The sequence below is a fragment of the Triturus cristatus genome, chromosome 3_1 (assembly GCF_964204655.1).
Source record: "Triturus cristatus chromosome 3_1, aTriCri1.1, whole genome shotgun sequence".
Lineage (NCBI taxonomy): Eukaryota > Metazoa > Chordata > Amphibia > Caudata > Salamandridae > Triturus > Triturus cristatus.
In genome coordinates this window covers 1,054,789,196-1,054,811,071 of record NC_140583.1, presented here as the reverse complement: position 1 = coordinate 1,054,811,071, position 21,876 = coordinate 1,054,789,196, and positions in this window count along the sequence as shown.

The following is a 21,876-nucleotide window of genomic DNA, read 5'->3' as shown; positions in this document are numbered from 1 at the left end:
CCATAAAAATCTCATCCTTAGGCTAGAAAAAGCAGGTAAACAATACAGCGCTCTTCGATGGCTAGGGTCATTCCTGAGGGATAGATCCTTTCAGATCACAGAAGGTGGATACTACTCGGACGTCCTAGAGGCAACATGTGAAGTGCCAGAGGGCTCTGCACTTAGCCCCACTCTATTTAACCTATACATGCAACCCCTGGCTGTGATTGTTCAGGAATTTGGGTTGTCAATCGTATGTTATGTGGACGACACCCTACTAGCAGTTGCGGTGGCAGAGGGCCCTAAATTGAAACACAACCAAGTGGCTCCTTGTATGGAAAAGGTAGCAAGCTGGATGGCACACTGTAGATTAGAACTAAATGGAGACAAAACTGAACTTATGTTCCTAGGAAATAATCTTCCATCACGAGTCACCATTGAGTGGCCAAAAGTACTGAGCTGTCCGCCGGTTCACAAAAACTCCATAAAGAACTTAGGAATGTGGCTAGACGATAATCTGATGATGGAAACACAAGTCAGAAAACTAACCACTACGTGTTTTGGAATCTTGCGAATTCTCCATAAAATTCTAGGCCTCATCCCAGAGGAGCCCCGAAAGACAATGATACAGTCCCTGGTCACCTAAATACCTAAATATTTATTGAACAGGCAGCAGGTGCTACAGAATCAGCTGCCAGGGTACTTAGAAACATACCCAGGTATGAGTTAGTTAAAGAGGCCCTGAGACAACTTCACTGGCTGCCCGTACAGGCCAGAGTCAAATTTAAAGCATTATGCATAGCACACAGTGCCATGAATGGCAAAGGGCCTACTCCCCTTAGGGCACTCATCACATCATATACACCGAAAGAGCCCTAAGACCTGCCTCAGATCGCCTGGCCAAAACCAACAGGATAAGATGAGCCAGATGAGGAAGAAGATCATTCTCGCACCTGCTACCTAAACTCTGGAACTCCATGCCAAAGGAATTAAGGCTTCTTACGGATGAGCCTAGCTTTAGAAAAAAACTGAAGACATGATTGTTTCCTGAATGAGTTAATGCTAACTTTGACCTCCTGCTCCGCATGGCTGGGAAGCCTTCAGGCAGCTATGCGCTATATAGAAAACGTAGTCGTTCCTATTGCCTGCAGACCACGTCCTGGAGAACCTTTGCTGCCCGTAACTGGCGAACTCTTGTTGTTGACCTGGGAGCCCGTGTGCTCGGTCATTCTTCCTCCTGTTGGGCGCTAACAACCTGGTGGGGAGAGCTGACGCCCTGACACAGGGAGCGGGACTGCGAGGACCAGAAGTGCTAGCGCCTGGATATCGCGCGCACCTGGTGCCTCTTCCCGCCCCCTTTCTCCTCCTACATAGGCAGGCCTCCAGACGCGAACGCGGGACGCGCGCGAAGACCGGGCAAAGAGCGGGCCCTCTGAGGCCCTCCGAGGACCTACGAGACTGGACCCGTCCCCCTGGCCAAACTGTGATTTAAAAGAACTCAGCGTACAGTAAGTTGCTATTACACTCTATCGCTACGTCATCTACTTGTCAAGTTTATAACAAGTCCTCGATTGTGCTGAGTCCGACAATAACGGTGGCTGATAGAGTGGGGACTTTATTGAATGGCACTCTGGATAATTATATTACTAGAACACCATCCGGAGGCTCAACAGAACTTTCACTCGCAGAGCGCCGAGCTGAGCGTCGACGCTCTATTGAAAATACCAAGAATAGGGCACTGTCTGAGCCTAACCCCGCAGCCATTCCTAATAAAGAGTTAGCCCCAGACCTAGCTAATGATACCTTATTCACAGATGGTGTACCTCTTTTGCTGAGAGATTGTGAAGTGCCCAGCACTTGTTCTACTGGAATAGACATTCCAATCTCACCACATAATCCTTTTTGCACTCCCAGTACTTCTGGAGTTCTGATTGCTGTGACACCTATTCCTCCCAAGACCGTACGAGAAAGGTCTAAGAAACCTGTCCAAACTACAAATTATGGTCCACCACCTACCAAGAGGAGACGCAAAAGGATGGAACCTTCCAAGCAGAAGCTGAGCTCTACTGACTTTGGGAAGAAGGCTATCCCCTCTAGTACTAATGTTATAGCTGCTGCAGTTCCCATGGACGTGACTGAAATGGATAATGCTACCATATCATTGTTAACTTCTGCACATACAGAGGGGGAACATAGCACTAAACACAGCTTGGAGGATAATGGGTCTAATACAATACACAATCTTTTGGATAGTATTGAGATGATTATGCGAACCTACACTCTAGCAATAGTGGAAAGATTGAAAAATATGGAGAACAGATTAGGGAAAATAGAAGCAGACTTGGGTAGGAAGAGAAGCCCTACTAGACAAAAAGCTAATTTAGAGCCCAAACTGGTCTCAGTTCCTTCCCTAGCAGCTAAATCCGCCAATAACTCTCGACCATCACCTACCGAAATTGTGTCAGTTTTAAATACAACTTCAAACAACCCCACATTAGACGCCCCGTCCTCTAGTAGTCACCCTCTGAGTGGGACAGCTCCTGCTCCTAAACCCGTTCATAATAATTCCACTACTAATCAGACAAATGCTCCTGCAAGTATTGCAACAGTTAAATCCAACTGTTATCCATCAACCTCTGATAATAAATCTACCAGAGATCTGGGCAATCGCCCGATTGGGTCAATGAGACATGAGGAGGGAGGCCTCAGGCAGACCCGGGGGGGAACAGTCAAGGAGACCACTACCGGATCTTCCGCCAGAGGCCGCACCATATGTAGTGATTCTCACAGGGGTACCAGAGCTCCCAGTGAACAAGAGGGAAGGTTTTTCCCAACTGAAGAACACAATAACACACTGGCTGACATCACACAGGCCAATTGCCAGCAACATAGATGGCGAAATAGTCTATGTACGCCGTCTTCAGTGGTTGGGTGGAAGACCTAAAGACATCGGGGGGGACGTGGTTGTGGTCAATTTCAGAGATCACAATGCAGTACGCTACATCCTGAATTGGCCTCAGGTTAACCTTAACAGTAGCATCATCCCACGCCCTCTGACCTACTTCTACCCAAGATCTGTAGTATTTCCTTCCCAACCTGCTCATGGTTACTCTTTTCCTACTACCCACTTCCCCATTATGATGAATAACAGGAATTCAGCCTATGTGCATCATGCAGCCCCAATTGCAGAAACACCTGGGTGGAATATAGTACCCACCAGGCCAAGTATTACTGTACATAGGAGCATGGACTATCCAGTACCATTCACTCCACTGGAAATGTCAAATAGGTTTGACATCTTTAGTGGTCTGGATGCCTGTGATTGAAGTCTACAGTCAGGAGGGGAGGAGACAGTGGGTGCACATATTTTAACTGCAGGTGGTTTGGTTGAGGCTTTGGAAGGGAATGTACCCATTGTTTCAAGTATATCTGATGGAGTTTCTAACCCGACTAATGTCATTATAATTGTGCCAAATAATTCTGACCACTGCACACAAACAGACAACCAAGGTAGCCGTGTAAGTGATACAACAATCCATGGTCTAATCAAATATGAAGCTGTCCCTGGAGTCACAGGTTATCTTACACCTAGTAACTGTTCAAGGAAGGCTAACGAAACTGGCTGTCTGGTGGAGGCCAGTGGACCAGAGACAGAGGGAGTGCTGGCTAACAGCAGCATAGGAGACACTACAAACGTTCACAATCCTTTAAGTAGTAATGTGGAGAGCCAGTTTTTGGTCTCGTGGAATGTGGCAGGTCTCAAGAATAAGATGGCCTCCAGGGATTGGGCTACCTTTATTGATAACTACATGATTGTCAGTATGCAAAAAACATGGGCATTAGAACCCCAACACAGACCAGGGTATCTTCACTGCGCAATAGCTGCAACCAAAATAAATAAAGGAAGACCTAAGGGGGGACTGACCACTTGGGTAAAACAGGATGATGGATTCACAACTACACAACTAGCAATTAATTCAAGGGATATTCTGGGGGTTAAGTTAAAATCTCCCTCATTTGGTGAACTCATTATTTTTAACGTGTACGCCAGGGGAAAGCCGGGAGGGAAATCGTCAGAAGTCGTGGCGGCACTGGGACACTATGTTAGTATTTGGAGGGGAGGTGCTAATATACTAATTTGCAGAGATTTCAACTGCTCCTATGAGCCTCTGGACCACACGGATCTAGAGCTCACTGAGGCAGAGGATATCTGTTGGCAAATCCCCCCCCTTAGTATACCCCCTATTAAACGGTGGACCCAGGCAGCCCTACAACTTAAGACCTTCAGTTTAGAACACGGGTTGAGAGCAGTGAACGGCAGGACACGAGGGGATGAGCAGGGTAATCCAACTTTTAACAACGGACTGAGCACCAGCAGAATTGATTATATTCTGGTCAATCTTGAATTCTGGTCATCAATACGTGATATGACTATAATTCATCGTATCGAAAGTGACCACAACCCTCTCAGTCTTGAGCTACAGCTTCACAAAGGGCAGGGGTTAACATCAGATGACATAGTAGATGACATCGTCATGGCAAATGATACTCGGCGGGTAAGATGGGCCGAGTGTCTGGGTAAGCCCGAAACCATTAGTGAAATGAATGACATGGTAAATGAAGCAATCATTGAAATACAGGGGCAGCTGGATTATGAGGATTACTGCAGCAGGGTAGTCCACATTCACTCGACCCTTTTTTTTAAACTAAGTAAATATTTTAGTATTCCGAGGAAGAGGAACTCTGGTAAAGGGAAAAGAAATCCGGAGTCATGGTATGATAAAAACTGCAGGACTGCATACAAATCCCTAGCTGATGCAGTACGATCCACTGACAGGGAGGCCATTCGGGCGGCAAGGAACCATTACAAATGGACACAAAATGCCGCGAAAAAAGCGTGGGACACTAAATACTGGGAGGAGCTATTGGTAACCAGTAAGTCCAGAGATCCGACGGACTTCTGGCATCTTGTGAGGTGGGGCACGGGGAACCAAAAACCAACCCCGGTTAATTATGTCCCGCCAGAACATTGGGTTAAGCACTTTAAGTCCCTGTTCGCTAACACAAACAATGTCCCAACACCTGCCCTGGCCTCTTTCAGCCGTCCTTTATTAGCAAACACGCTAGTGTTCACCAAGAAAGATGTTGAATGTGCCCTTAACTTAATACCCAAGGGCAGGGCCCCGGGCTTAGATAAAATTCCTGCAGATTTGTTTCTGCATAGTAAATCCGTCTGGGTCCCTTACATGGAACTACTGGCGAACACTATTGCCAAAGGCACTACGGTGCCGGATATATGGCGGGGAGCAGAAATCATACCAATTTTTAAGAAGGGTGACCGAGCTGACCCGGGAAACTATAGGCCAATTAGCCTAATAGCCTGTATTCAGAAGGTTGTGGCCAGAATGGTACTTCTTAGGGTCCAGAATTGGATCGAGGACTCGGGAGTCATGTCCACCCTACAGGCTGGCTTCCGACCCCTGACTAGCACGGTAGATCAAGTTTTTAGATTTTCCACAATATATTGGAAATGGATGGTCCTGGGGGGTGGCACACTTTGTGCAGCCTTTGTTGATCTAAAGGCTGCATTCGACCTAGTCCCAAGAGATAGGCTGTGGAGAGCGCTCCACGAGCAGGGTATCCCACCAGAACTGCTTGCGGTTTTGATAAAACTACATGAAAATAACTACGCGCAGGTCAGATGGGGTAACCAGAGCCAGGTGACCGACAGATTTCCAACGGAAAGGGGTGTGCGGCAAGGGTGTGTGCTGGCACCCACATTATTCACACTATATATAAATAGAGTTATAGATTATTATAGGGACTCCACTACTGATGCACCCAAACCGAACGGCATCCCCGTCCCCCTGCTAATGTTTGCCGATGATACCCTCCTTTTATCTAAGACTCAGGAAGGGCTTCAGAAGGCAATAGACTGCTTTGAAAAATTTTGCAATGACTATGGCCTCTCTGTTAATGTCTCTAAAACCAAATTTATGACGATGCATAGGCATAGGAACATTAGGGGCAGAGTCTTTATGAATGGGGAACCGTTAGAGCAGACTGATAGCTTCAGCTACCTGGGCATCACATTGGGCTCTAGGTTACAGTGGAAGCCGCATGTGGCCCATTTAATCTCTAAGCACGCACAACTATCTGGTGCCCTTCTAAGAGAATTTAAGTTGTCAGCCACTAAACCTGTAGCCCCAGTATTAAGAATTTATGACTCAAGAGTAAGATCTTCCATGCTATATGGAGCGGAACTGTGGGGGTCGTCTGATATAGCAGGTCTACAAAAAGCACACAACAAATTTCTCCGCTGTATAACAGGGCTTCCACATTCCACACCACTCGTACCTCTGCGCATGGATCTGGGTTGTCAGAGTCTAGAAAATATCTGCAGATTTAGACCAGTTGCCTATTGGAGAAGACTTTGGGTAACCACAGAATTGCATCACTATGCGTTAGCACTCCTGGAAACGCGTGATATGGACTCTGGGGGTAAAATTCTATGGTTTAGAAAGGTTAAAACCCTCCTTAAGTCTCTAGGTATGGGGGATCTATGGGATAATCCTCAGGAGACACTATTTCCTACCAAACAACAGTTAAAAGAGGCCTACTGGTCATTCATATCCCAGGAGGAGTTCCAGTCACACACTGCTCCATCGTATACTAAGGCTTTTTTGGAGCTGAAACACACTCCTGGGTATGAGATGTACTGGGATCTGATTACAATGCCTCATGATAGGAAATTATTCCATCAGTTTAGGGTAGGTACCCTCCCATTGAATACGGTCACCTGTAAATGGGCATTTAGTAAAAGTGACCAAATGTGCCCTTTCTGTATAACACACCCGGAAACTATAGCTCATGTTTTGTTTATTTGCCCAGAATATAAGGCTCCCCGTCACAAATGGATAAGAGCAGTTTGCATTCAAAAGGGTATTATGACGAGGATTACTGCACTGAGAATATTTCAAACTGACTGTTCTGAAACAATAGTGATAGCGACAGCAACATTTTTAAAATGGATGTGGACAATAAGAGTTGGGAAACTGAAAGCTCTCCAGTCGCCCTAAAGTAAACTGTAACGGCCTGAACGTCTCAGGATCGTTTAACAGACACGACAATGAGGACGCAACCACTAGTGAAGGGTTAGTTGTTTTAATGAAGGCAAGTATAATACAAAGAATAAACAAAAGTTATAGTCACTGGAATCCTCCAGGCTAAGTACGTTACCAGCCCACAGCACGGATAGTCCTAACCGTCCTCTGCATATACGCCGGTCCCGGCGTATGCCAACAGAGGGCAGAAATGAAATGGCCGACAATGCCAATCGGTAGGCTGTGAGGGGCACGAAGAGTGTTGGGGAGAATCGAGGAGTCAGGGAAACACCCAGCCGGGGTCTCTACCTGAAGGGAGCAGCCGCTCAACCTCTTCCTCAGACTGCACCGGGACGCGGAGTCACCTCCTGGTGATGCGTCACCGATACCCCAATCACAAGCAAGAAGACTGAACCGAGAGCAGCCGCTCGATCGATCCTGTGGACTTCCGAGTCTGTAACGCGGCAAACACCTCCTGGTGTGCGTTACAGCTGGCAGTCCCTGTGTCTCTGGTCGGGCTGGGAGTTACGACTCCAACCAGCAAAAGCGCCACTGCGCTTGGACTCAGCCGAGTCAAAAAGCGAAGCTCAATGGTTGACCGGTAGAGCTTCCGGGTCCTTCACAGGTGACGATGGGGCAAGACACGGCCCAGGGAGTAACGACTCGACCTACCTCCGTTCTTGCCTTACTGGAGCACCACTCCGGAACACTGCTCTTCACGAAGCAGGTACGTCGGTGTGAACACAATATCCGACAGCGTTGTACCTCCCGGTTCCTCCCTTTATAGGGAGTGTTTTCCTTGAGTTATGTAACAGCTCTCCTGTTTACATAAGGGCGTGTTTCCTTGAGTTATGTAACAGCTCTCCTGTTTACATAAGGGCGTGTTTCCCTTGAGTTATGTAACAGCTCTCCTGTTTACATAAGGGCGTGTTTTCCTTGAGTTATGTAACAGCTCTCCTGTTTACATAAGGGCGTGTTTCCCTTGAGTTATGTAACAGCTCTCCTGTTTACATAACCTCTCAACCGCTAAGCATCCTGGGAGATGTAGTCCGTTTTCGCCGGTTACCGTTTTCCTCCCCTCGTATGACAGGAATTCTTGACATAAACCCAGTACAATTGTGGAACTTCTTTATAGTTTTAGTATGTTTTTATGGAAGACAGATATTTATTTTCTTATTTGGTCGAGTAGGAATACCATTTATGTAGTGATCTTAAATCCTGCTGTTTTTAGTTTCAGTGTTACATTTTCTGTGTATAACTCAAATGTGTAGCTCCAACGGATGTACCTGATGATGAACTGTGTTTTTTATGTACCTGATGATGAATTGTGTTTTTATATGTGTCTTTTATGACAACAAGTCGAAATAAAGATTTAAAAAAAAAAAAAGAAAAAAAAAAAGAAAACGTAAACGTAAACATAAACTCATGGACCCACTCAGACACGCATGCACCCTTTCACACGACCCAGTCAGACACGCTCAAGCCAACTGACAAACCCGCTTAGGGACTCATGCACCCACTCACAGAATTATTCTCTAAAAAAAACAAAGGTCACAGGGATGTTACAGTTAGGAAATAGCATTAAAAACCATAGAAATACACTAAAAAAACAAAGGTGACGGGGACGTTATAGTTGGAAATAGAATTGTATAAACTTTAGAAATTCTCAAAAAAAAATATCTTACAGGGATGTTATAGTTAGGAAATAACACAAAAAATGTAGAAATTCACTAAAGAAACAAAAGGTGCACGGACGTTATAATTAGAAAACAGAATTTAAAAACCTAAGAAATTCACTCAAAAAACCAAAGGTTACAGGGATGTTACAGTTAGGAAACCTTAGAAATTATAGTTATAATTAGGTTCTTATTTCACAACCATAGAAATTAAGCAGTTATAGTTATCAAAGATAACTATAACTTACGCCCCCGCAATACACTGCTTATGACCACACATATTACATCATTCATGACATGGTCAGTGACATCACTGATGACATCACTGATGATAACTCAAATGACATCACTGATGAGATCACTGATGACATCTTCCACAGAACCACTTACAAACCCACTGACACCCCTATAAAACCTTTCATATACCCACTCACACACTGACTCACATACCCATTCACAGTCCAATACAAGTACTCACAGAGCACCACACTCATCCATAGAGCCGCTCATACAACCACACACTCTCCCATACAGCTACTGACATACCCACTCAGCCACGTATATAGCCAATCACACATTCACTCACCCATACAGCCTCTTAACACAGCTGCTCTCTCACCAATACTGGCCCTCACACACCAGCTCATTTAACCAAACACCCACTAAAATATCGACCTACTCACCCATACAGCCACTTGTACACCCAGTCACTCATGTAATAGCCATAGAGACACTAACTCACTCACCCATACAGTAACTCACACACCCACTGACTCACTCTTACAGCTACTCATTCAGTCACTGACACACCTAGTCACTCACCAACACAGCCACTCACACAGTCACTTAGTTATAGTAATTTAACATAAGTATTATGTTTACCAATCATAAACTCTTTAGAAAACACTTTCACTCATTGGATGTTGGCATCAGTGTTCTCATCAGTGATGTTACTGACCATGCCATGAGTGATGTAATATTTGAGGTCAAAAGCAGTGCTTTGCGGGGGGGGGGGGGGGGGTGTTATATATATATATCCGTCAAGCAGGGGATGAGAAAATGGGGAATCCCAAAATGCAAAATCCCCATGTATTTTCTATAGACTTGTTTTTAACTGCGATACAGCAAAGAACACTGAATGGAATTACACCAAGTTTGGATGGAAGCTAAATCTTGGTCCAGAAAGCATGCCTTTTGTGTAAATTTGTTCAGTGGTTTAAAAAAAATTAAGGATCAGAAATATTTGTATATCTGTATGGTTGGGTTCAAGGAACTCTTACAAGAGTCCCTAAAATCCAATTGAAAGAAATAGAGTATTCTTATTGGTCATGGGGACTTTTTTTCATTGGCCCAACTCACTCTCCTGGGATTATGGCTCCTGCAGGGCTGGGCACAACATGAGAGAAAATGTTGCAGCAGCAATTACAGGACTAGGATACTGAAGGCCTGATTATGAGTTTGGTGGATGAAATACTCCGTCATAAACATGATAGATATCCTGTCTGCCGCATTACAGGTTCAATAGGATATAATGGAATTGTAATTTGGCAGACGGATACACGTCATGTTTGTGATGGAGTAACCCTGTGTGCCAAACTCGTAATCAGGCCCTTAGTCCCCTGTCCTAACTTTGAAAAAAAATTATATGAGGGGGGGAGGGTAGGAATATCTTGCCAATCCTAGTATTTGTCAAGGGCCAAAATAAATAAACAAATAGTTTATTATTCCACGATCCAGGGATAGTTTCAGAGGACTCCTGAATGATCATGGAATAAAATAAAAATGGAAAATGTTGTCCAGCGTTCTTTTTTAAATTAAATATTACACCCGTGAGGTCTTTATTTTAGAATACTTGGGGAGAGGGTGTAAGTGTGGCCCCCGGGTCAATTACTAAATAACGGGGAGTGTGGCTTGCAGCACACACCCAAGGCACTCTTAGGCCATGGAGATCCCATCCCTCAGGGCAAAATGTCTAAAAGAAGTGGAGGGGCCTGCCTGCCACACTCAACTGCCCTCCTTGCGCTAAACCCTCCTATGGGCACAATAATTTATAGTGTCCCAGGGAGCCTACCCCGAAACAGCTCGGTTACCTGCCCATGAGAGTGCAGACATACCCTATCTGCACTCTCCCAGGCAGGGAACTCAACTTTGATCCTGCTGGTGGGAGCAGTAAAAGAATGCTGTTACCACAAATGTGCAAGCAAAGGAAAAGTGTCGGCTCCCGCCCACACATAGTTTGGTGCTGGCTGAAGAACCTGGTAGGGCCACAAGGCACTGAGGCTTCCCCTGCGGCCCCCAATGAGCCTTTACCTTGTGGGTATCCTGGGTGGAAACCGGGGCACCCACCTATAAAAACAAAATGGTGGGCTTCTGCAAGGGGAGCCAGCTTGGACCACGGTGCTCTCCCCGTGGCCCCAAATAAAATAAAAGAAGTTGTGGGCATACTGGGTGGACATCAGGGAATGCACATATTAAAAGACGTGTCGGCTCCCGCCAGGCACACACTATGTGTTCCTTCTGAGTAGCTGGCTGCAGTAGTTTAGCAGCCCTCCAGCAACATTAAAAAGAACAGTAAGTCTCAGGGGTCATTAAAACAATGTCCCGAGGATAACATACCATATTTTTTTAGGCACTCCTAGCTGGAGCAAGTGTGCTCCTTGGCTATTGGACAAAGCCCTCATGTGGATGTTTTTATGATTCCATTTGCGGAAAAAGTATTTTAAAAAATACTCAGAGACATGTTGGTTTTATTTTTTTTAAAACAACATGTCTCTGAGTCTTTCTTTTAACATTTTACAGCCCACAAAATGCAATAATGAAAACAATGTTAAAAGAAAGACTTACAGGCATGCTTTCCTTCTTAAAAATGTCTTAAACTTTTTTATAATAATAACTAGTATTAAAGAATGCATTGTGTGGAAAGATTAAAAGTATTGGTGATTTTGGGAGAAGGATAACATATCTGCTTTATATATATGTATATATATATTGATTTAATCATCCCTTGAGAAAGCCAATAGGTTTTCTTTTTATATTTTAGGTGTTGCAAATCTTTGACAAAGCCAGTAAGTCTGTCTGAGTGTGCCTAGGACTTGTGCGACAAAGCACACGGTGTGCATAACAGAAGGTCGTGGTTGGGGATGGCTGCTCGCAAGGGGGTGGACGCAGGGCCTGCAGCCAACCCCACACTGTGGACTGCCAAAGTCCTGTGTAGTGGCTTTACATATGATAATAAAATATGACTTTAGGTTAAAATAATAGAAGTTTACTGGAAAAAAAGGTTGAGGTGATGCTATAGTTAGGAATGGTAATTATATCTTACTTTAAATGCACTGCTGATTTCCCCACATATAATGCCACTTGTGACATGATCTGTGACATCACTGATAATATCAATGCAACATGTTAAATGACATCATTGATGACAAGACTGTGCATTGGCCCTCTCCAGGAGCATAAGAACGCCCGGGGACCCCATCCCCCGTTTTGAAACACATTTAAAAAGCATGGGAGGTCATGTGGTTCCCCTCACCAAGCCTAAAAAGGCACCGGGGACCCCATTCCCCGGGACCGAGTAAATAAATGAAGGGAAGGGAATGGACTACCCCACCCCCTCCTGGGGCCCACATGACCCAAAACTATTGGGCCAAAATGTAAATTATGGGGAGGGGCAGTGCAACCCACCTCCTTCTGCCTTAAAAAGACACAGGGGTTCTCATCCCATGAGGCCATAATAATAATTAGAAGGGAGGGGTCCACATAGCCCCACTCCTTGAGCCTTTAAACACCCTAGGGACCCCATACCCTGGGGCTGGCTCGGTTACTGTGTCCCTGGGAGTCCACTCCCGGGATGCAGTAGTTTCCTTGCCCACACCAAAGAGGGCAGGGAAACATATGTTTTTAAATCTATGCCAAATGGGAGCAAACAATCAAGTCTGGTCCAACCCGGCAGGAGATTTAAAAATGTTATCACCGATTGGGAGCAGACTTCTGTTCTGTTTCCATGCCCGCACTCCTGCGGGTTGGGACACAAAACATATTATTGTTCTGGTCAGGAGGGAGCAAACATGGATAGCTGCTCCCTCCAGGCGGGAGCAATGCTGGCTCCTGCACTATATGGGGCCTGAACTAAGGGCCATTAGGCCCTGGTGCACCCTCCACAGCCCCCAACATGTTGTTTCTGGGGCCCTGGTTGGGCACTAGTGAACCCACCTGGGCTCAAGGGCATGGTGTCTATGAGCCCCAGGGAGCACCACCTCCCTTTAGCAGGGGTGTACGCAGACCCCGTGTGCCCTGGGGAGCACCACCTCCCAGGGGCAGCCCCATTCCGGGCCATATATGGCCCCAGGAGCCACCACTTCCCCAGGGCCAGTTTGTGAAAACAGAAGGAGGGGGGCTGTACTGCCCCCCTACTGGAGCCATTATTGGCCCGGGCTCCACCACCCCCCAGGGCCAGTCCCTGCTATGTCCCGGGATGCCCACCCTCGGGACATAGCTGTTTACTTTTGCTTAGCAGGAGTTGACTGTTCCCACCAAGCAAAAGGTTCCAGTCGGCTGGAGCTGTCAAAGTACTCTCGCCAGCTGAGAGCGGAGGTTTCATGTCTTTCTCTGCCCGCAGACATACGGACAGGGAAAGAGATGAAACTATTCCTCCTGCATGCAGGGTGCTGCATTTCAGGCAACTCCCTGCCTGCAGCAGCAGTTCCAGCTTCCACAGCAGGCAGGGAGCTGGCTGGGACCACGTGGCCTTGAGGTTTCCCCCGTGGTCCCCATCCTGCACAGTGGATGCCCTGGTGTGAACCAGGGCACACAGAGACACATGGTCGGGCCCCGAGGAATGGTATTCCCCAGAACCAAAATCAGCCTGGGGAGGGGGCTATGCAGCTCCCTATCCTATTCCAATATGGCTGGGTCCTGGGGAATGGGGCCCCTGGGGCCAAAATTAGCCCAGGGAGGGGGGGGGGGGGGCGCAAAACCCAACGCTGGGGCCCAGAATACTTTATATGGTGAGGGTGCTCCCTGAGCCTCAAAAGGCCCCAGGGAGCCCACCCCAGGACCAAAAGTTTAAGAAAATGGGGTGGGGCTACGTGTTCTCGCCCCTACCTGAGCCTCAAAAGGCCTGGTGAAGCCCATCCCGGGCCCAAATTGTAAGAAAATAGGGAGAGGACCACGCACCCATGAGACATTAAAAACCGAGTGGGGCCCACCCTGGGGCCAGCTCAGGGGCTATGTCCAGGGAGAGCCCACCACCTGTACGTAGACATTGCCCTTCTCCCACCGGTGCAGGCAGGGAAACCTGTGTTTGCTCTCGTTTAGTGGGAGCATTTTTTTATTTTCTGCCGAGCAAACAGCAAGTCTGCTCTCACTGGGCTGGAACTCTGAAAATGCTCCCACCCTGTGGGAGTGGACTTTTGATCTATTTTCCTGCCATCACTGAAGCGGGCAGGGAAACATATCAAAATATTGCTCCCACCAGGAGGGAGCAGCAATAGGAGCTGCTCACCCCGGGCTGGAGAAATGACGGCCCCCACATCATGAATGGAGCCGGCTGGGGCTGAGAGGTCTTGGAGCTCCCCCGAGGCCCCCAACAAGAGTATGGTGGGTGCACCTTTAAGCATCAGGGCCCCTGCGGACCGAAATCGTCCCGGGGGGATGTAGATCATTCATCTCTTTTCAGGTGCAGAGTCTCCACCCAAAGAGCAGAGACTCCACAGTCCTAAAGATACTACCAGTTAAAGAGTTAATAGCGATGATGGCCATGCTATGGTGGGACTTGAGTGCTGTGACAGAGAAATGGGATGAGCGCTCACGGGACACCAACTGTCAAAGGAATGGGATGGTGACTGACATAATCAAACCCACTTGCAGAACATGTGAGCTTTGCTGAGTGCATCATTTTCAAACACTGAGGAATACAAAACAGTGATGGGTGGAATGCTTAGAATAATCTCAGCCACTGGTAATTACTTGGGCATCCCAGTCTATCATTCCTTTGAACACCATGCCACCTGAGACATGAAGCAGCCGTATGCAAATCAGCCTTAATCTTACTCTAGTAGAAACAGTCCATACTCAACTGCTAGTCCAGGTACCCACTGAACCAGAGCACAGGCAAACACTACCAGTTTCAGCCAATTTTGATCTTGTCAGTAGGGTGCAGCTTGATTTCAGTGGCACACTGACCATGGCAACCACATCTGGGCATACACGTTGCACTTAAAGTATCGCACTGAAGAATGGATGGCTTAATCTCAGCCTAGGAGTTCAGGATGGACTCTTCCCATGAGGGGCAGGGCCAGTACTGAGTTGCATAAGGTGGACCTCTTAGAGTGGCACTGTGTAGGGCCGTACAGTTGGTGTTCTCCATTGAGATTGGAATGATGACCCCTCATCTATCTAATATAGTATGCATCACCCATGGGTTCCACATCTAGCACTGGGAAGCATCCAAAAGGACTACTGTTCAGTGTTTGTACAGTCTCCTAGTAAGTGGTGCTCAGCATAGGGTGAGGCTATGTCCCCTACATCGACATTTATGTTTTCTTCCTTTTAAACACTCTCACGCCTATATTAAAGTTGTGTGTGGGTGAGCTAGGATAGCAATTACATGTTTCCCCACCACAAGATTAAAAACAGACAGATCAAGCAATGTATCCAATTTCTCTTTTCTGTTGATATGCTCAGGCACTCAAATTGGTATCTCACTTCTAATATAGTGAAACAGTTCCTTTGTTATAAGGCAAGTTATACAAGTGCAGTCAATATATGACTTGTTTTTCAAAAGCTGAGGCTACGGCAATGGAAACATCCATTCTGCATAGATCAGGTACACCTTGGTACAAACAGTGTAAGCTTTCCTCCTCTAGCAAACAGGTGTAACTAGTGCAGTAGCAGTACAAGCTTTGCTTCCTCACAGAAAAGTTACAGCATGGCAGTATGGCAGTAGCAAAGCAGGCTCGCCTCTCTCACCGAAAGCAGCTTGTACAATCTTTCCAGTACCCTCAGAACAGATTAAACAGGGCAGACTAGTACAAACTTTCATCACCCACAGAACATATACAGTTAAAGCATGAGTGACATGTAGGTTTCAGACAGATCTCTGCAGTTAGTGCTTAACTCACTATGAGGAAAATATAGGTGGATGAGTGACAGAACATGCAAGATCTGCTACTATTGTCACATCATTATCCCGAATGTACTGGGCTGTCACTTGGAGACCAGCTGTTTGTGCTGATTATTTGGTTTTCCATGCACTGAGAAGTAGCTGTTGTCTAGTAAAACAATCAAAAAGGTGTTGATGCCTTCAAAAAGATTGTGAAGACATTCACACAAGGCATCATGCAATCCCAACCTCAGTGCTGCACCTGTTCGATATGTAAAGGGTACCACTGTCTTCACCACCCAATCACACTTCTTGAATCATCACTGTAGCACAGTGTCTTCTGGTGGCTGCACCACTTGAAGCCAACGGTTAAACAGTGTAGTGACAGCATATCAGAAAATAATGGGACATATCATCAAGCACGGCGTTAAAATTGTCGCCGCTTTAGTGGCAGAAAATCACTGCTAAAGCGGCGATAATGGGCTTCATAATATGCCCCTGAGAATTCAACTAGAAGCCCATGTTGACACCAGAACATGGGCTTCTATTGGAATTCTCAAGGGCATATTATCAAGCCCATTATCGCCCATTTAGCTGCAGCTTTCGGCCGCTAAAGCGGCGATAATTTTAACGCCATTTCTTGATAATATGCCACAATATTTGTTAATGTTTTTGCCCCAGAATATGCATTTTCTTTAGTTGTTACTGCAAATAGTGAGCCACAGTACCAATTCACAAAGGTTGAATCATTTCCGATGTATGTTAACTGTGGCTATCTCCAACTTCTCTTTGGTCAAATAAAGAAGTCTTTGGTTTTGAAAATGTTGACTGCTTTTGACTGGTGTGCAAGCACTTGTTAACCATAGTCTCAGCAGAATGATTTAGGTCATTCAGAGGAGGTATTGTGCCAGGGAGGGACTGGCCATTTATCTCACTGAGTATTTCGAAGGGCTTGGACTATGTGGAACCTTTCGAGGCTGGTTTTCGAAGGCCTAAGGCTCCCTTCGTCACTCTCTCCAGATCCCAGAGGACTAATGCAGCTGCAATAGCAGAAGCATGAGCAGAGAGAGAGAGAGAGATAGAGGGGAGTGGACAGAGGTGAGGGAAACAGATTAAAATGGAAAAGAGAGATGGGGTGGAGAAATATCAGAGAGAAAGAGAAGAGAGTAGAATACAGTCAGAGAATGGGTGGTGAAAGAGAGAGATGGTGGGGAAGAAGAGAGCAGGGTTGGTTGACCTCTTTTGTCTGGGCTGCTCTTGGTTCCCAGTCTAGCTCTAGAGTCTTCTCATAGCAGACAAGTTCAGTGTGTGCCTTTGGCAGCCCAGTGTCAAAAATCTTGCAAGCTCAATCCGTTCACCAGCCACAAACGAGCTTGTCTGGCATCTTTTCTGGTCCCTGATGTTGTAGTCTTCACCCCTTGCTTGAAGTCATGCCAATGCTTCACAAAGTATTCAATATCCTTCTTTGTGGGACCAAGAGCTGTAGCTTCCTACACAATTGCGCCTTTTTTCTCATGCCTTCGTGGAACTTGTCCGTGCTTGTCGCTCCTCAAACAGATTTTCATTGCACAGCTTCACCAGCTCATACGCTGGTCAGTATTTATTCAACTTTTGCAAAAAAAGAAAGTTGCCCATTAATGCCTTCAAAGATAGTGTATGGTGTTTGCTGGGCTTTGAGTGGGATGAAAAAAGTGAAAGATCTCTAAACAGGGGCCTTTAAGCATGTAAACTCATTTATGTGATCTCCTTCGTGAGACGCCCAATTGGTATTTCGGTTCCTCTGTGAGCTTTCTTTTGTTGCATCCAGACACATAACACAACGATTGACATACAACTAAAACGCGCCGGGCCAATTGGTAACAACAATAATTTTGCTGTACATAATATTGAAAATATTTCATTTCTGACTATGAGACTGTGACTTAAATATTACTACGGACTGTTGAAGAGATAGTGGCCTTCATAGGGTTTCAGTCACTCCGATTGCATTCATTTTGTCGGACATGTGCACCCAATGGGGCATATCAACAACAACCGGCGATAATTATCGCTAAGCGCACTTAGCGCTAGGATAATTATCGCCGGCTAGCGTTGATTTTTATCACTGAGATAGCGTGCTATTAGCAACGCTTATCTCAATAGCGATAAAAATCCTCACGCTAAGTGGCTAACGTGAGATTATCGCTGGAAACCCAGCGATAATCTCATGTTAGCTTGTTGATAGGGACAGACAAACTTAGCCATGATATCCTCCTTCCATAGGATATCATGGCTAAGTCAGAAAAATACCAGACGTAAAAAAGCAGCGTTAACCGCGGTTAGGGCTGCTTTTTTTGTCTCTAACAGGGTTAGCGACATTCTTGATAATAGGAGAAATGTCGCTTAGCGACATTTCTCCTATTATTTTACTCTGGAACGCCCCCTTTGCATCTCATTAGAGATGCAAGGGGAAGCGTAGAGTAAAAGGGTGCTAACATGCAAATTTACATGTTAGCACCCTGTTGTTGATAGGGTGCTAGTTTTATCTCTGCTTTTTTGGCTTTTAAAGCCAAAAAAGCAGAGATAAAGCCCTTGTTGATATGCCCCTTTGTTTCTACACATCTCGTCCATCTGCCTATCTTACACCTCATCTCTTCCCTCTTCGCACCCTGCTTTCACTATCTTCTAAATGCACTTCCTCGCATCTCCTTCACTTCACCGCCCACTAAACACACAACTTACTCACTCACCTGTAATGGCAGCTCTTTTACTTTCGCCATGGCAATATTTTGACAACTGTATACCTCCTGCACAAACATTTGCACAGAATCACAGTTGCAATTGGAATAAGCCACCATTGCTCAGCAGAGGGGCCAAGGATTGAATGAGTATGTATTCTGAACACCTTTTTGACCCACTGAAAGACACTGTGAGAAACTTGCACTGCCTTCAGCCTCAACTGCAGAGCTCTCAGTGCTGCCCAGTTATAAACACGTGGCAGGCGACACAGCTCAAAGCATGCGCTACACACGGCGAGGTGTTAAATACAATTCAAAAATATCCTGCACTAAGAAACTGCATGAACGCTGCATCCTGGAAATGGCTTACTTATTCTTGCATAATCTAAGAGCATTAAACATGTGAAATATAAACATAAACTAAATCGCTGTCTTGAATTACCTTGGCGTTTTTTACATTAGTTGTTCAGAAATAGGTCAGGGTTTTGGTTAAGGACATGAATATAGGGCCCGAGAGAGGTCCGTTTCAATGTCCTTTTTAAATTACCACTGGGTCTGAGACCCGCAGGGACCCGACCCACTTTAAGCCCCGGGTGTTTGGCACTAAAAGCTCCAGATTAATGCTACTTGTCTTAAACATGTATATAAAGAGCAAAGAGGAAGGCGTGGTCTAATGGTCATATGACATGGGAAACTTGGCGCCCTTTTTCTAATCCCGGCTTCCAAGCATTGCTGCCTGACCATAAAATGACATGAATATGAAGAGCTTCCTTTGCCTCCTTGTAGCTTAAATCAGCAGAGCCACGGATGCACCCTGTTGGGGTAGGATGTGTTGCTATACCAGTAACCTGGCGCATGGCAACCTGTACTGGAAACACAAGCAGCTCTCATTGCCAGGTGGGTGGAATTTAGTGGCTGATATGGTAAGGCCCAAAATCACAAACAAATACCATCAATGCAGGAGTAATCGCTCAAAGACTGTAATGGCCGCTCTCCAGGTACTTCCGGGCTGCTACGTTCAGGCCTGTGCCTCACAAGGCCAATTTGGTATCACTCTTAGTCGATTGTATGTCGGAACAACGCATGCCTTTACCACGCATGCCATTACTCCGCTGTCTTTACAATGAATGCGTCTTTACCACGCATTCCTTTACCATGCAAATCATTACGACATGCCTTCTGGAAAGCTCTGGATTCCGGAGTGGTATAATTTACTATTCCATCTCTAGTCTGCGCAATAGTAGGGAAAGTGTTAGACTTTAAATGCCAATGCTGCTTTACCTAAGGCATGTCGTTGTAATAATATGCACGGTAAAGGAATGCGTGGTAAAGACACATTTGTTGGAAAGCCTGAGTTGGGACGGCAGCACTCGATTCGTGCCACATTGTAATTGCTGTTTCCCCTCCAAATCTCCTAGGCTGTCTATTCCCTAGTCCCTGCGGGTTGCATCATGCCTTAAGCAAATGAAGAGCAGGCCGTTTGAGAGGTGTGGGGGAACTTTGGGTCAACTGTTACAAAGTTCTATCTTCCTTTACCGATATCTGGGGATACACTCTTTCTCTGGGCTTGTTAGGACTCTCTGTTTGGAACCATCATGTTGTATTTTAACAACACTTGCCCAGTACAACTGTAACTGACTGCCTCAGTGCCCTGACCACGGATTTGCTGGCTTCTCATTTTGACCTTTGCATGTCGCCCACTTGCTGGTCCCTTTTGGCATCCATTCTGCCCTGTCAGCAGAAGATTGGGTGAAAAAACACACAATGCAGAGTAGAGCACCCTTCATGCGACCACTGTGCTATCACACCCTGTTTCCTGCAATCTGATCTCAGTATACCACAAGACCTTTTGTTCTATGTACAGTGTCTTATGTTTGTGATGATGCTTCTGCAATATAAGTGTACTAAGTAAAGTGTTCCACCGGTCCTTGCCACTAGGTGTGGACTATATCAAATATCTAACAAGCATTGGCATAGTCAATAGGTCTCGCTTTTGGGACCTTATAAGTGTTTAGCCATGCAACAGTTGATGTTGTTGCACCAAGGATATTGTGCTGCATAACTAAATACTTATAAGGTCGCAAAAGCGACACTTATTGGCTATGCCAATGCTTGTTTCACAGGGTGGACGTTGTTCACCCTGATAAGAAGTTGGGCCCCTTTAAAAACGATGCTGAATTCGTCCTGGTGTAATTTCCAAACACCGGGACACTTTCAGCAGTGCCTGCACGTTGTTATCTGCTTTTGATCTGCAACACCGTGCAGGCAGGGACGGGGCTCTCTTGTGTCTGACTCCTGCTGGGCTCATAACAAAGGCCGAATCTCAGGGGTCATCAGGCCTCCTTTTGTTGGAGTCTCCTGGCTGGCAGCAGTCAGGAGCCTCACACCTTATGCAAATGCAGCAGAGGGGAAACAACGGCTCACACCTTAGTACTTCACACATATTTGAGAGAGGCAGCATTTCACTTTGTTCAAGCTCTGTTTAGGAGATATGCATTCACTGTAAGAAAGTCAGATGTGTTGATCTTTCCCAGTATTTTCACACAATAAATAGCATTTATATAGCGCTTACTACCCCTGAGGAGGCGTTGTAATAATTTAAATATCACTATTTCTTTTAAAGCACTATGGCTATAGAAAGCTTAATGCTAACAAAAGGTAACATTGTTTTATGTGTAGCGTACAAAAATGTGAATCTTCTGCCTAAATCAGGAGTGTTTTCAAGTACACTCGAAATGTGCTCGAATGTACTTATGATACACCTACTAAACTTATATGTGAGGGCTTAAGATCTGATGTCACTTCTTGTGATGTCACGCGCCGCAATGTCACGCGCTGTGATGCCACTTGCACACTGATTAACAAGGTTAGTCCCCCCACTTCTTTTTTTAGGACTTATGCCCTGAGCCAGACCCTTGGGTCGGCTCTTCCTATTAATTTGTTGGCTAGCACACACCTATCCCTCCCTGTCCAGCTCCCCATGCTGCATTATAGTTCGCGTTCATTTTCCCATTAAAAGTATTCAGAACAACGTCTCATCGTTAGGGTGACCAGATTTTCAAAATTAAAACCCGGGACGGCCAGCAACATAGTAATAGGACTATGATTTAGCAGGGTCCGCCCTGGCCAAAACATAGTGCTAGTAGTATGTCGATGGTCATCCCTGGTTTGTGGTGATGGGGCACTTATCCATCCCTCATTACATCCTGCTGTGCTGCATGAGTGAGGCAGCACAGCAGGTGGCTTTTCAAACATCATTCAGTGCTGTTAAGAGAGCTCTCTGAAAGGCTCCACTTGGA